Below are 15,693 nucleotides of genomic sequence, written 5' to 3' on the forward strand. Positions count from 1 at the left end.
ATTAACCTTATGTCTCTTGCCCCGCTTCCAGCGGTGGATTCCTTTCTTTCTGCAGATACACTTAAACATAGATCTGCTCACTGCAAAAATAAGGATTCAATAATAAGAATTCATATAAGGGCAAGATTACAAGTGACAATTTCAATTCGCGCATAAGCTTACCCCTAAAAATCTGTGCAACATCTTCAAGTTTCTTTCCAATTATGTTTTTTGAGTTCCTCATAAGTGATTGAATTAGCCTCATCTGAACAAGAAGCGGCAGGAATGTTATTTCGTTCTTCACTACCAACATCCCTTCCATTGTTTAATATCATCAATTTCAACTATTAGTTGTTGATTTGATGAATGTGGTTCCGTATCATCTCTTGTCCATCATGTAAGACTCTAGTATTTTGGCATTCAAATGAAGCGTGTTCCTGATTCATGAAAGCCTCGTCTGAACAAGAAATAGAATCGTTATTTTGCTCTGCATTAACAACATTCCTTCCATTGTTTACATCACCTACTTCAACAATTAGTTGCTGATTCATAAGATGATCTGCAACCGGCATATCTTTCGCGAAATTGTTGAGGTTGTATTCTTCATCATGTTCTAGAAGATGATCTGCCATCTCCACCATTGTCAATGAGCTACCTGGTTAAGAAAAGGAATGTGGATCGAGCACATCAATATATAATAATATGTATACACACTATTAACTAAAAAAAGGCCAAATTGATAGAAGTCGAGTGATAAATGAACCATTTTCCTGGTGCAAGTAAGGGAAGTTGAGTTTTGCTTTGCTGCCTGCTCTCAATTCAGGGCAGCTATATCATAGGCTAGAGCTGCATCCTCTGCTGTCTGAAATGTACCTAACCAAACCCTTGCAGCCCGGCGTGGGTCCCTTATCTCTGCTGCCCATTTCCCGGATGGCCACCGTCTCACTCCTCTGTAGTGGTTTCTTCTTCTCACTCTTATTTCTTCATATGAAACAGTCTCAGTGGATGTTCCAATATTTGTAGCTGGTACCATAAACAAATAAACCATAACTATGACAAAAATAGAATCTAACCAAAAAAAAAATCTATGACAAAATTAGAATTTGTCCTAGAAAGAATGAAAATTTTTAGAAATATTCAGTCCAAAATTTCTTATCATAAAAAAAGTTAAAAACTAAATATACTAATTAACATAATAAACTAAAATTGCATCGTTTTCATAGATTATTAATGCACTTACAAGACTAAAATCTTCATTGTAGTGGTCCCCTTAATCAATGATTAGATGATAAGTTTTAAAAATCTAAATTTTTACCACTTTATGTCCTAAACATAAAAGATGGAGTGCAAGAGTATACTATTATTCTAAACTATCAATTGGATCTAGTTGAAATTGATCAAAATATGAAATTCAATTTTTTTTAAAAGAATCATCAAAGCGAAGAAGCACATATTTGATCTTCACTGTAATCCGTTAATTGGTGGTGGGACTGTGATAATCTGTAATACAACCTCCTACAGGTTCAACTGAAAATCATATATATACAACCTCCTACAGGTTCAACTGAAAATCATATATATATATATATATATATATATATAAGGGTTAAGTGCTAAAAACACCACTCTGTTGCGAAAACAGTCATCTGCTGTGCTTACAGTGCATATCACACCCTTTATGTGCACAAAACAGCATCAAAGTATCACATTGTGCAAATAAGTCCGCTTGTATAGACATTTGACAACATAATTTTAAACTATATATATATATATATATATATATATATATATATATATATGTGTGATTTTGTGAAATGACCAAAAAATGGTAGAACTTAAATTGCATGGCACACCTTTTCTTCTTTCCTGATTGGAAGGCCGAGCCGATGAACTTCTCTTACTGAAGGGTTCATAGAAGTTTTTCAACCCATCAAAGTCTTGGTTCAAGCTCTCAAATGTGAAAGAACTACTGGTAGTGGTGTACCCCAGGCATAGGTATCAGCCTTCCCTCTGTATCACTAGCATCTTTTTCCAATTCCCTGTTCTGTCTGATCACATTGATAATGGTCTTCCCAAGAATCATGGCTCCAACGCGGCACCATCTATCTAGCGTATCCTTAAAGTACATGGCGATAGCTGCCTCGAACAGCTTGTTCTCTTGAGGTGTCCATTCTGTTCCCTTGCTCTCCTCAAACAGCCCACACGAATTCAAAAGATACGATGATGGATAAATAACTTCCTTCCCTCGATTCAATGTGGAGTAAACTTTATACAAACTTGCAAAAAGGCCTTAGAATTCATAATTATCATTGAATTAAAACCCAGAGAAGTGGAGTAACCTTTATACAAACTTGCAAGATTTGTCATTGCAAAAGTGAGGCTCAAAGAAAAGAATTGAAGAAAACTGCTAAGATTACTTTCTTCAGTTCACCAGCATCCACCACATCATGCTGTAACAATTAAACAACAAATTGATCTCAATTTTTGAAGGATGAAAAGTATAAGATTTCCTAACGAAAGCTACTAACAACAAAATAGACGACCAATCTAAAAGATGAACTTTTATGATTTTCAACAAGGCTGGAAAATATATAAATTTAGAGTTCATTGTTTTGTTGGTAAGCTACAATTGTCATAGAAAGCTCAAGGGCTCAATTAAAAAAAAAAAATCAGAGACACAGAGAGAGAATCACAGCAAGAGTAAAATATAGAAAGAGAATATATATATATATTCTCTTTCTATATTTTATATAATAGAGAGAGGGGGGGGGGGGGGGGGGGTTAAGTGCAAAAAACTACTCTATGCTATTAAAATAGTACAAAAAAAGTTCATGTGCAGCATAAAATACCCTTCTACTTTTAATTTGGTTTAAATAACCCTGTCTTCATAAAAAGACTATGATACCCTCTTGCCAGTAAAATGAAATAATATTTAAAAAATAAAGTAAGGTAAAATTACCTTTTTAGATAAGGACACGTCTTTCAACACTGATTGGTTAGGTGGCCCAATAGAAAAAAATAAAAAATATGTGTACAAAATTTTACATAATATTAAAAAAATAAAATAAAACGGAGAAGATCCATCATTAAACAGGTGAAACCCAATTGATAAGAAAAAGGCAAAATAGGAAGAGATGGGGGCAAATTAAGGTTTTTAAATTTACTTTATGTTAATTTTGAACAAAAAGTGGTCAGATGGGCCTATTTGCATATTTTTGAAATTTTATGGACTGAAATGTATATTTTCAGAAAAGATGGACTATTTGTTCACAAAACCTATATTACAGGGAAATTTTGTGCACTTAACCCATATATATATATATATATAATACACTCCACCATAGTGTTGTACTCCTTATTTTTTAAAAATACATACACAAAACATATATATATATATATATATATACACATACATACACAAAAAACAATATATATACACAAAAAATTCTAAGAAATGAGTTAAATATGATTTATATGCATATAACACTCCTATATAATAAAAACAATATAATACACACTCTAGGACATTTTTTAAAGAATGGGAGAGATAATAGTGTATTTTTAAAAAATAAGGAGTAAAACACTATGGTGGAGTGTATTTTAGGGTGTTTTTCGCAACTTAATTCAAATATATATATATATATACACACACACACACATACATACACAAAAAATTCTCAGAAATTAGTTAAATATGATTTATATGCATATAACACTGCTATATAATAAAAACAATATAATACACACTCTATGACATTTTTTAAAGAATGGGAGAGATAATAGTGTATTTTTAAAAAAAATAAAGAGTAACACTATGTGGAGTGTATTTTAGGGTGTTTTTCGCAACTTAATTCAAATATATACATATATATGCACGCATATATAGTGGTTTTCGGGTAAGCCTACAACTAAATTCTTTCTTTTCTTTTTTCTATGCCAAATACTAGATATTTAATTTCCTGTTAATTGAAAATTCAAACCAAAAAAAAATTGAAAGTAAACATTAAGGGAGACACAAATAGAAGCCCGCTTACCGAAATAAGAGAGAACAACACTGAAGAACTCTTTATAGAATCATGATCTACTATCTCCGCCATTGTCGATGAGCTACCTACCCCTGGTCAAGAAATGGACTTTGCATCTAGCACATCAATATATAGTAGTAATACATGTAAGACATTTTTTTATATTTGTGGCCCACATGATTTGGACACGTGATTTACCTTTATTATTTAGTAGTTAAATAGAATAGATATTAGATTAATATTATATTATTTGGTCAGTTTATAAATTACCTTTCTGGTAATTAATTATTGGAGAAGTGTTTTCCTATTTATTCCTTACTAAAAAGGAAAATTGATACTCTCTCTGCCTTTATAAAAGTGCATATTCCCATCAGTTATGTATGCTAATGAAAACAATACGTATAATATTTATGTGTGCAAAAGGCCAAGAGGGATTTACACACTTTAGCTATTGCAGTTTAGCATGTTATTCGTTCCGTAGAAATGATCTCGACGTTTACCTTGATCTATACGAGTTTTACAATTACGGATCGAGATATTTATACCTAACTATTTATTTATACATTATAGATATTTGAAGATAATGAAGTTCTAAGATCTTAGGATTCATGTTTATTTGTAATTAATGGTTTCCATGAATTATTAAAGTTTACATGTGGTGTCAGAGTTTACGGTTTATGAATTTATTATTTTATCCCTTACCAACTTGTATCCCTTACCAACTTGTATATAAGTTTGAGCATATAATTTTTTATCCCTTACCAACTTGTATATACATCAAACTCCACAATATATGCATAAGGAATATTGTTCGTCTCTTTACCTTTTAGCTAACTCATTATTTGGGATTGCATTAGGCTGAATTTATCCCCTTTTATATATGGAACAATATTGGTTGAATAATGTTCCATACCAAATCTTTTTAGAATTCTTTCAATATATACTTTCTGAGACAATCCTAAAAATTCATGTGATCTATCATGGAATATTTCTATTTCTATCACGTAGGATAACTCATCTATATATTTTATTTCAAAGTTCTTAGAGATAACTTTTATTTTCATATAATAAACTAAGATCACTATTAGCAAACAAAATATCATCAATATATATAGAATCAGAAATATAAACTTACTCCCACTAACCTTATAGTATATACACTAATCAATTTTTTTTTTTCCTTAAAACCAAAAGAAATAATGATATCATTGAACTTAATATACCATTGTAGGGAAACTTGTTTAAGTCCATATATTGACATCTTAAGTTTGTAGGTCATATATTCTTTACCCTCTAATATGAAGCCTACAGGTTGATCCATATAGATTTCTTCTTTCTAAACTCCTATTCATAAAAGTTGTATTCGCATCCATTTGATGTAACTCTAAATCATAATAAGCTGCTAATGCCATGATATTTTATGAGAATTCTACTTATACTATAGATAAGGTTTCTTTATAATCTCTTCATTCATGGCACTAATCCATTTAGTAAAATCATTACTATTAATGGCTTATGAATATGTAACCGGATCCTTATATATCTCAATATCAAAATCATATTCTTACAGATATACCACATAGTCATCTTGAATAGCAGATCTCCTTTCTGAGATCGTCTTAATGTTATTCCTTGTGATTCTTTTACAATCTATTAATTGGTGACAATCTCATCATGGAGTTGTTGATCATTCAATTATTCTTCGTTGTTATACTGTTCAACAACTGAAGGAACAATTATTTTTTTAGAAGTTATAGGTAAAGAGATTTGTACCCTAACTTCTGGAATGATTACATTATTTTTTTTTTATTACTCCCACTGATTTCACCATTCTCAATGAATCTTATATTACCAGTTTCAATAATTATCGTACTATGTTTAGGATAGTAGAACTTGTGCCCTTTAGATTGCTTAACATTCATAACATTATGGGTAACGAGTAATTACTTAACATACTCCTAACCATATCCATAAGAGTACGATTACGCCTTTCAGTTACACACTTTTGTTGTGGCATGCCTGGCATAGTGTATTAAGCACAAATGACATGCATTTCAAGGAGTTTAGCAAACGGTTAGAGTATTAACCTGTTTCATCATACTTTTTATAATATTCATCACCTCTATATGACCTTATGATTTTCACTTTTTTATCTAGTTGTTTTTCAATCTCATTTATGTATACTTCAAGAGTACCTACTGTCTGACATTTTTCATGCAACAAATAGATATATCCATTACACGAAAAAATCAACTATAAAGGTGATAAAATACTTTTCTCCACCAAAAGATGGAACATTAGAAGGTTTACAAATATCTGTATAAATAATTTCAAGAAATTCTGTACTTCTTGTGGCTCATTTATTTGTGTGTTTGGTTTATTTACCTTTACTACAATCTATACACACCAAAATCAGTAAAGTTTAGATACAGAAAAATCACATCATTTACTAATTTTTCTAACCTTTCACCGAATATTATCCAGTCTTTTATGCCATAAGATAAATGAATTTTCATTAATTGAGCTACGCTTGATTATAACATTATGATGCAAAGTCAAAAGGGTTTTAATAAATAAACTATCAAGTTTGAATTTAAAGAAATCATCAAAAGAATACCATAACTCACAAATTAGAATTTCTTGAATAAACATCATTATCTAATTTAAAGTATAAACCATTAACATAAAGTTTTTGAAATAAAATCAAATTATGGGAAATTGAATAAATATAAAGAATTTAAAACAATTTAAATAAAATCCATTGTCTAAGATTAAACAAAATGTCTCAATGGTTTCAACAAAACTTTTTCTCAATTCTTATAAATAAGAAATTCTCATTTGAATTTGTGGTTTAGACCATAAGAAATCCTTAGATCTATTAGAAACATAAACATTAGTACTTAAGTCAGCCTATCATTTATTAGAAGGAATATCAATAAGGCTTTGTTGGGATTAAGGGATTTAGAGAGAAAAGAAAGGGAATGATAGTGATGAGTGTGTTTGGATGGGAGGAATAGGAGAGAAAAGAAAGGATTTGGAGAGATTTGAATCCCTCCAAATCCCTTATTTGGAATCCCTCCAAAATTGAGAAGATTTGGAGGGATTTGAAGAGAAATGGAACAAATTACAAAAACAACCTTGAGGGAAGGGGCAAGCTTGGTTGAGAGAAGGGTAAAATGGTAAATTATTCACCTTTCTTTTCTTTTCTATCCATCCAAACAAAAATATTACCCATTCCTTTCTTTTCTCTCCTATCCATCTAAATATGAATATTATTATATCTATCATTTCATTTCATTTCTCTTATAATCATTTCCTTTCTTTTCTCTCCTATGTATCCAAACGAAGCGTAAGTAATTCGAAATATCCAAAAGCCAAAAGCTTACCTTTCTTTTTCGAATCATTCTTTATATTTCATGGAATATTTCTAAAAGTGTTCAATACATAAATGACACTTTTGCATTATTACATTCCTTTCTTTTAACAGATTAATTAAAATCTTTTATTTTTGGGCGTTGCTCACTTAATATCATTTCAAGCTTCTTCCTAAATTTCTTTATACCTTATTGAGTCATGAGATGAACATAATGATTATCTTGTTGTTTAAGTCTTGTCTCCTCCTAAATTAATATAATGGTCAATTCTTTCACTTTTTACTTGTCTTAATAGTATTAATTCGAAATGACCCATACTGAGTAGACAAAAAATTAAGAATAAATTGAATGAGAAAATTTTTATCCACAATTATCCTTAAGGTTCTTAATTTTGTAGCAACATTAGTCATCTCAAAATTATGTTCTTGCATGGTACGAGTACCAACAAAAATGCATAGTAGTGATATCAATTAATAATTTTCGTTTTAGATATTTATTTACAATATGAAAACATTCTTATAGTCAAATATTCCTAAGCACTATCACTATAGGAAATAATTTTCACATAACTATAATGCTTAATCTGTTCGATCTCTCCCAAGCTTTATGGAGAATCTTTTCTCCCTCATTGTCTTTATCAGTATTAACAATAGGTTTCTCAATTTAAAATGCTAAATCAAGATTTAACACATCTAAATTTTGAACTCAACTTACTCATTCCATTATGAGAAGTTAGTCCTATTAAGAATCAGAACAGATGTAGCATGCACATTAAGATATATAATAAAACAAACATAATAAGATAAAATGCTCACAACAATAATGCTTTCAGTTAACAACACGTATGTATAACTTAAAAATATAAATACAATATATAATTATAATACCCATTTGGGTGGCAACTATAAAATACTAATAATGATACTTATTTGTATTTATATATATACATTCATTGGTGATGCATTATTTAATTAAACAGATAAGTTACCTTTAGATATTCTATATCTACCTAATTAAAAATACATGCAATCTCTTAATTTATGAACTTATTATTTTATCCCTTACCAACTTGTATCCCTTACCAACTTGTATATAAGTGTGAGCATATAATCTTTTATCCCTTACCAACTTGTATATACATCAAACTCCACAATATATGCATAAGGAATATTGTTCGTCTCTTTACCTTTTAGCTAACTCATTATTTGGGATTGCATTAGGCTGAATTTATCCCCTTTTATATATGGAACAATACTGGTTGAACAATGTTCCATACCAAATTTCTCATAATTCAAGGCGTTTTACTTTTATGTGCTTACTAAATTAGGATTTTCAAATAATAACACCATAATCATTTGTGAATTTGGAATAAATGCATTTATCAACATTATTATACTTAAAATCAAATAATATTATCATAAAATCAAATTTCTCATGCCATTGCTTTGGTGCTTATTTTAAACCATATAATGACTTTACTAATTTGCAAACTTAACATTCATTTCCAGGTAGGACAAAACCTTCTAGTTGTTCCATATATACTTCTTCCTCAAGATCACCATTTAAAAATGCAGTTTTTACATCCATTTGATGCACATGTAAATGATAAATAGAAACCAAAGACATAAGAACTCTAATCGATGCAATTCTAGCCACGGGTGCATAAGTATCAAAATAATCAAGACATTTCTTCTATTTAAAACCCTTGGCTACTAATCTGGCTTTAAAGGTTTGAATAGACCCATCGGTATTATACTTTCTCCTAAATACAAATTTACAACTCACCGGTTTTGATCCTTGTGGTAATTCACCCAAAATCAAAGTTTGATTTGACAACAATGAATCCATTTCATCATTTATAGACTCTTTCCAAAAAGCTGCATCTCTTGAAGCCATTGCTTCAGAAAATGTTTTAGGATCATCTTCTATGTTCAATAAAATTGGTATTTTTTTAAGAAATTTATTTCATCTTCTTTACAGTAGGTAGTAATGGTAAAATTAAATATAGAAACTAAAAATAGGGTGAGAGTGGTTTTGTGTTAAAAGAAAATGCTATATGTGGGTTTGAAAAATGACCATTAGATTTAATCTAACGGTCTATATAGAAAGTGTGGATTAATTTTCTTGCTCATATTAGTCTTGATCTCTTGTTCCCTATGGAGCAAGAAAATTAATCTACACTTTCTATATAGACCGTTAGATTAAATCTAATGGTCATTTTTGAAACCCACATATAGCATTTTCTTTTAACATAAAACTACTTTCACCCTATTTTTAGTTTCTATATTTAATTTTACCATTACAACATGTTTGTCACTAAAATCAATTTTGTCGCCAAACCCTTTCCAGTCATATAGCGGGATTGAGGAAATTCCCGGGATTGATATTGCGATAAGTTTTTGTGACAAATTTGGATTTTGTCGAGTAAAGTTAGTTTAAGGCAACAAGGCAACTTTTTGTCACAAAAGGTCATTTTATTACGACGAATTCATCTTGTCGCTATAGTTTTTGTCGCAAAGACCAAATTTCTTGTAGTATTTGTGTGTGTATATATGTATGGATGAGATTGATGGGTGGAGTTGATGGGTGAATTATGGTGTAAGGAGGAGGAGGAGGTTGTACCATCAAGCGGTTGTTGAAGAAGAAGAAGATGACGGTGGTGGGAGGAGCTCGCGGTGATGGAAGAAAGAGTCAGTGGTTGAGAAGAAAGAAGAAACGCCAACGATAGAGAGCAGATAGAGGGGGATGTGTATTTTCAGAAGACTAAAAGGGTAAAATGGGCATTACATTAATAATTTATGTCAAATTTTTTATAGAGGGGCAATTTTGCACAATTGCAAAAGATTAGGGGTGTTTATTGCATACTTTTTAAAATAGGGGGAAAAAATGCTACTAAAAGTATATTGGAGGGGTGTTTTTTTGCATTTACCCTATATATATATATATATATGCATAATCCAAAAGGCATCCGTCGATAAACAAATGTACCGAAGGGACATGTAAATGTGGTCTTTTCTTAGTCCAATGGATCTAGGGCCACTAGATTGTACCCCGAGTAACTATCTAGGAAGCAATAATATTGTTGCCCAGCCAATCTTTCCAAGATTTGGTCAATGAAGAGCAATGGAAAATGGTCCTTCCTAGTGGCAGAATTTAGCTTTCGGTAATCTATGCAAACACGACATGAAGTGGCCGTGCGTTTCGCGATGAGATCACCCTTAGCATTTTCAAAAATTGTGATTCCCGACTTTTTGGGAACCACTTGAGTTGGACTAACCCACTTGGAATCAAAGATAGGATAAATGATTCCCATACCTAGAAGTTTCACAACCTCCTTCATGATAACTTCCTTCATATTTTGGTTCAATCTCTTTTGAGCATCCCTAAATGGCCTTTCATCCTCTTCCATGTGTATGCAATGCATACAAATAGAAGGGTCAATGCCAACTCCATCCAATGGCTTCTTTGTTAGTTTTAAGCACTTCCAAAAGATCATTCTCTTGGTTATTTTCAAGATTTGAAGTAATGATGACCGGAAGAGTCTCTTTTGGGCCTAAGAAGGCGTTGAGATTGGATGGATGAGGCTTAAGCTTAAGAATAGGAGGAGAGATGAGAGAAGGAACTGGTGGAGTACTAAAGAATGAATGAAGAGAATGAAGAGGTTCTTTCTTGCTTTTCCAAGGTGGGAAATCCAAAGTGGCCACAGAGTCTATCAAAGCATTCACCTCACTTATGGATCTTTCTGTATTAAAACCACAACTTTAAAACATTTCACAAAGGCACGCCTCAAGAGGGTCCTTAGAGAGAATAGAGGGAAGAGTCTCCTCTATGATTTCATCTAAGACATCCACTAGGAAACACTCGTCTTCATCTGTGGGATGTTGACTCGCATTGAATACATTAAGCTTAACCATCATGTTGCCAAAAGAGATGTCCATAATGTCCGATCTACAATTAATGATGGCATTGGCAGTGGCAAGGAATGGTCTTCCTAGGATGACTGGAATGTGATTGGTAAGATTAGGGATTGGTTCAGTATCAAGTACCACAAAATTAACTGGGAAATAAAATTTATCAACCTTAATTAGAATGTCCATAACAATTCCCTTCAGTTTCTTAATTGATTTATCGGCTAGTTGGATTAATACCGATGTCGGTTTTAAGTCCCCTAATCCTAATTGCAAGTAAACAGAGTTTGGAATGAGATTAATACTTACACCTAAATCAAGGAGAGCTCTACGAACTTCTTGGTTTCCAATAACACAAGAAATGGTCGGAGCACCCGGATCCTTGAACTTAGGAGGAGTATTATGAAGAAGAATGGAACTCACTTGTTCAGTTAGAAGCACTTTTTTAAGGTCCTTTCCTTTGCTTTTCCTCTTTTTAGTGCACAAGTCCTTCAAGAACTTTGCATATGGTGGAATTTTCCTAATTGCATCTAGAAGAGGAAATTTAATTTTCACTTGTTTGAACACTTCCATCATGTCATGAATTTTTCCTTCTTGTCTCCCAAATGATGAAGTCTCTCTCAAAGCTTAAGGAAATGGAGCTTTTGGCTCATAAGACTTCTCTAATTGGGGAGATAATGATGAAGATGATGGAATGTCATTTTTGGAACCACTAGCATCCAAGGAAGTAGTAATTGAATTTGGAATGGGATAGATACAACCACTTGGTTGTGCCAGTTCACTATCTTCCTTAGGTACCTCTACCTTATTATCCACTTTCCTACCACTCCTCAAGGTAGTAATTGCTTGAACTTGCTTATTTCCAGAAAATCCTGATGAAGGACTTGCTTGTGCTATAAATTGCCCTTTAGGATTGGTCTCAATTTGACTAGGCAACTTACCTTTTTCTCTCACATTTAAAGAATTAACTATTTGCCCAATTCGAGCTTCAAGGTTTGCAATTGATTGAGAATGAGAATGAAACAATTGATTATCCTTCCTAAGATAACCCAAGGCTTCTAAGACCTTGTCTTCAAGAGCGGGACTCTTAGGAGGTGCTTGATTTGGATTAGAGTAAAATTGAGAATTTGATGCTTGAGGATGAGAATATTGATTCACATTTTGAGGATAGAATGAAGGACGGTAACCTTAAGAATTCTAATTTTGATTTTGGAGATGTGGGGGAACATACTTTGCTTGGTAACCTTGAGTTTGAGGAGGGTTTGCACTGTCTCCTTGATTTTTCCATGCAAAGCTTGGATGATTTTTCCACCCCGGATTGTAAGTATTAAAATAAGGGTTGTTTCCTTGATGAATGAAAGCCGCATTTGTTTGTTCTTGAGACTCACTTGGTATTATTTGTTCAAGAAGGCAATTTGAAGTATGGTGAGTATAACTAGAATAAGTTATGCACATTTCATTAGAATGTTAAGGATAAGATTGAATTGTCGGACCTTGATTCAAAAGGAATTTATCAAGCCTTTGAGTAAAAATTTTAACCTCGGCGACAATTTCCATGGAAGAGTCTATTTGATTTAGAGCTTTCTTTCCTCCCATATTTGCTAGGCGACCCCCCCTAGAAGATGAAGACCTATGCATTGAGTTTTCACTTATTTTTTTAAAGAGATGCCAAATTTCATCTTCATTTCTTTCTATGTAGCTTCCGCCACAGGAAGCATCAACAATGCCCTTTTTAGCATCAGATAAACTTGAAAAGAAACAATGAACTAATTGCCACTTAGGAATGTCATGATGTGGACACTTCCGTAGCAAGTCATTCAAATGTTCCCATACTTCATGAAGGGGTTCTCCTTTTTCTTATTTAAATTCACGAATGGAAGTTCTAATTTAATCGGTTCGACTCGCGAGGTAATACTTCTTTAGGAACTTTTGTTGCAATTGTGCCCAAAGCCCCAAGTTGTTAAACCAATATTTAGCTTTATCCCGAAGAGTGAAAGGGAAAAGCTTTATTTTAAGGACTTCTTCCGGAACATCCATGATTTTCACGGTGGAACAAACTTCTAATAACTCATCTAAATGTTTATAAGGCTCTTCATTGCTCAACCCAAAGAAAAGGGGGCAAATGTTAATGGTGGAAGCCTTAATCTCAAAATGATGAGCACGAAAATTTGGCAACTGAATGCAAGTGGGTGCATTATATTGATTTGGAGTGTAACAATCCCTAAGGACCATTAGAGGATTGAGAGGATTGAAATGAGGGTATGCCACTTGACCTTGTTGAGGGTGTGTCATTTGAACATATTGATGTTGTTGCTCACCAATTGGGGGGACAACATTTGGCCTTGGCATCCCTAGATTAGGTTGTTGCATAACAGGATTGATTGGTCATGGCATTCCCAAGGGTGGATGCACACCTTGAGGATTTACAATATGAACTTGTGGTGGGTGGTGCACACCATTATGATCCATATGACCAAGATCTTCAATGGGATCTGTAATTAGATCTATTGGGTCTTCCATTAAAGGTGATGGAGGATTAAAATTTGGAAGATTAGGATGACTATCCCTAGTACTACCTCTTAAATGCCGAAGAAAAACTTCAAAATTTTGATTTACAGGAGCAAGAGGACGACTAAGTGATCTACGACCATGCATGCCCTAGAATAAGCCAACACACCAACACAATAATTTTCAACCTCCACATACGATGTTCCCAAACTCCACAATAATATCAATGCACTTAAAACAAATAAATGCCTCCACACAGGCCGATGCCTTCTACAAGAAGGTATGCTTGGACTTAAAAATAAAACAATTCAATTTAAGCCTCCACTTAGGCTATCCAAAGCATGCAAGATAGTAAACAATTAGAGCACGAGAATCAAAGAAAAACTTACAAATAGTCCTTAAGCAATTTTTTTTAAAAAAAAAAAAATTAATTGCTTCAAAGTCCAGCGTTTGCTCCACTTTGCTTCAAGTACCTAATTGACAAATATCAAGTGAGAAAATAAAAATTAAAATGACTTTAAAGTAAACAATCAACAAAGAACTAATGTCTAATTCAATTCTTTAAACCGTTAGATCCCCAGTAACGGCGCCAAAACTATGGTGCGACCTCGCATGTGCACAAAATAATGCATAACACTTTAGGTTTAGAAATAATGTCAAGTAAGCACCATATTTTATAATTTATAAAACCCCTAAACACTTATACTATGGAGTATGAAGCGATTAGGGATTGTCCCAAAAGATCTAAACAATTATAGCTTTTTGGAATTGAATTCTACTTTAGTACTTATGTGATTGCTAAAAAGGGTTTTGTTTTGTGATTAGAACTAATTTTAATCTAAACGATTGCAATAAAATAATAGAGTTTAAAAAATTGGAAAGAGACTTAGGGTGTAGAATTCACCACTAAGCACAATCCCTAACTCACTAACTTTCAACTAATTAGGGAAAATCAAATGTAATTCTAAATGAGGTTAACAATTGCAATGAAAAGTATGAAGCATCAATGTCAGGCCTAAATTGCCTACCTAATGACAATTAAACTAAGTTTAGTACAATTCACCAATTCAAAGCATGATTCATCAATTCAAGTTACAATTTAGCATACATTAATCAAGAGGATAATGCAATTGTGATACTAAGCATTAATTTCAAACACTAATATGGATTGTCAACTTACCTATGAATTAAATTGCAATTAAACTAATTAACCTTAAATTAAACTAACTAAGTATGCAATTAAACTAATTAGACAAGAAATTAACTACTTGTGTAGGGCAATCCATTTAGTATAAGCAATATTCATCAAATTAATACACAATTACAACTAATTATCACCATGCATAGACATTACAATAATCAATTAACAAAGATTTCAAGTGTAAAAGTTGATTATCAAGCAAACACACATAAGACAACATGATATTAACATTGATAATCAATTGGAAGAATTTATTCATAAACATTCAAGCCTATACACTAATTACATAAATTAAACCCCAAAATGAGAAAAGTTAGGAATTAAGTTACATGCTTAGGGTTTATCCAACTCTAAGTAGAAGAATCAGCCACTTATGGTTAATGGATTCGAAGACAGAACAATCTCCATCATCTGCTTCATCATCTTTGAGCTACTTCTTCCAAACCCTAGCCTGTTCTTCAATTTCTCCTCTTCCGCGTGTTTTCCAGAGAGCGTAATATTTTTCGATGCAGAATATAAAACTTTTCTAAAATAATAAAAACTCCCTCTTAAAATAATGAAAACTAACCCTAAAAATAATTGTTCATTGGGCCCTTAAGTAACAAGCCCATTAGAGCCAAATAGGTTACAAAATTAGCCCAAAAGAGTTAATCCCGTAATACTTAAAATAAGTCAATCCCGTAACTGGTCTGCTGCCA

General features: G+C 32.4%; 1 non-coding gene and 1 pseudogene across 1 annotated transcript; one reads left to right on the forward strand and one right to left on the reverse strand.

Moving 5' to 3' along the window:
• Nucleotides 1-793: 793 nt before the first annotated feature.
• On the reverse strand, nucleotides 794-4,076 carry LOC132296434 (transcription factor DIVARICATA-like; annotated as a pseudogene).
• An 8,993-nt stretch (nucleotides 4,077-13,069) lies between these two features.
• Nucleotides 13,070-13,175, forward strand: LOC132297912 (small nucleolar RNA R71). Its single transcript, XR_009479453.1, has one exon. It is a non-coding gene; the product is annotated as a small nucleolar RNA R71 (small nucleolar RNA).
• Nucleotides 13,176-15,693: the final 2,518 nt, after the last annotated feature.

Source organism: Cornus florida, unplaced genomic scaffold (assembly GCF_030987335.1).
Source record: "Cornus florida cultivar Cherokee Brave unplaced genomic scaffold, ASM3098733v1 CherokeeBrave_3.0.0_Hap2_Chr02, whole genome shotgun sequence".
Taxonomy (NCBI): Eukaryota; Viridiplantae; Streptophyta; class Magnoliopsida; order Cornales; family Cornaceae; genus Cornus; species Cornus florida.